Source organism: Sinocyclocheilus anshuiensis, unplaced genomic scaffold (assembly GCF_001515605.1).
Source record: "Sinocyclocheilus anshuiensis isolate Anshui unplaced genomic scaffold, SAMN03320099.WGS_v1.1 scaffold2293, whole genome shotgun sequence".
NCBI lineage: Eukaryota > Metazoa > Chordata > Actinopteri > Cypriniformes > Cyprinidae > Sinocyclocheilus > Sinocyclocheilus anshuiensis.
The window spans coordinates 147,730-149,407 of NW_015552765.1; positions in this window are offsets into that span (position 1 = coordinate 147,730).

Below are 1,678 nucleotides of genomic sequence, written 5' to 3' on the forward strand. Positions count from 1 at the left end.
ATCCTCCAATTACTGTAAGTGTTAGAATACTTTATGGGGCTATTTTGTGTGTATAAAAATAAGCACATTGGTAGGCTATGTCTCTTCAAGTATATTGGTTAAAGGTTGGGTGTCATATGAAGAGCAGAAAGCAATTCTATTCAGAAAAAAAAATTATCGTTATAACTTTATTGAAAACAGTGGGAAAAAGTCATGAAAAATGCGTTGCATGTCGTGTTTAACCAGTGCTACAAGTTAGAAAAATAACCACAGCAATAATACAGCAATGTTACTATATCTGGCCGCTCAAACAAACAGATGATGTATAATAATATAAATTATATATATATATATTCTGTTTGTTGCCGCTAGCAGAGAAGTATACCCTGATAGCACACGTACATCACAGAGATGCCTATTTGACGTCTGCATTTACATCTGCAAGACGTGGTTTTTAGAGTGTTTGCTGATCTGCAATATGTCTACAGGACATTTCCTATCAGATGTCAAATAGACGTTTAGAAGATGTCTTTAAGATGTTTATGATTTAGAATGAATGTAAAACTGACATCTTAAAGACGTCTATCAGATGTTTGTACACAGCAGATGCTTTCCAGATGAAGCGATCTTTAACAGACATCTTGCAGACGTCTTTAATATCTAAATAAACTGTTCAAAACAATTACAGTATCATCTCTCTTATTGTCCACTGACATCCATATACTGGATTATAAAAGTTAAAAGACTCGCGGGTGTCTCTTTCGATGCTGAAGGGAGTGCATCAAGAACTGATGGCTCCTAGATATCATCCAATCAGTTCCTGATGCAGTATCACCAACATCAGAAAGTTCTCACAGATCAGAAGTTCTCATAGGTTTTGGATGGATGGATTGTAGTTAGGGATGGGTGAACAAGTCTGTGAGTTAATGTTATGAAGGAATAACAAACACTTTAAACATTTAAATCTCAGCCTGGCCACAGATTTCAGCGTAATTCTATTATACTTGGACTTCTTTTCCACAGGTTGCTCTCTTTTATCCGATGGAGACCAATGTTATTTTGTCATGGTGTGCGGGTGCTGTGTGTGACTGAACCCCAGCAGCGCCTGTGAGAGGGGTGACACACTACTCACAGTTGCCAGCTGAGATTATGCCAAAAATCAGCCTCACAATACCAGAGTCCTCCAGCAGGGGCGAGTAGATGTTCGCGTCCCCAGAGATGGTAACACATTACGAACTACTTTAGCTCCTCGGTACAATATAAGATGCGCGTTTGATCATCCTGGTGTAACTGCAGCGGTTATTGCAAAACAACAGATTAGCAATTTAGCATTGAGATTAGCACAGATGTAGGCTACTTAATTACAGGTTCAGGTGCAGCTGAGGTAGTTTTGACTCAGGTTTTGGGTGTAAACAGACTACTCAATCCCTACAGGTCAATGTGAGACTGTAATCACATCACAGTTGCCTGCAGAGATTACCCAGTCGGTCAGTCTCATCGTTAGCTGTTTGTTGTAATGCTAGTCAAAAACAAAGAAGTTGGTTTGAGCATCAGTGGTTCTCAAATGGTGGGCTATGACCCAAAAATGGGTCGCAGTTAAATTTTTATCACATGTGGCACAGAAAAACAATGCTAAATGCAAAATACATTTGCTTATCAACTTTTAGGGAGTTAAAAAAAAAAACGCTTCCCATATATA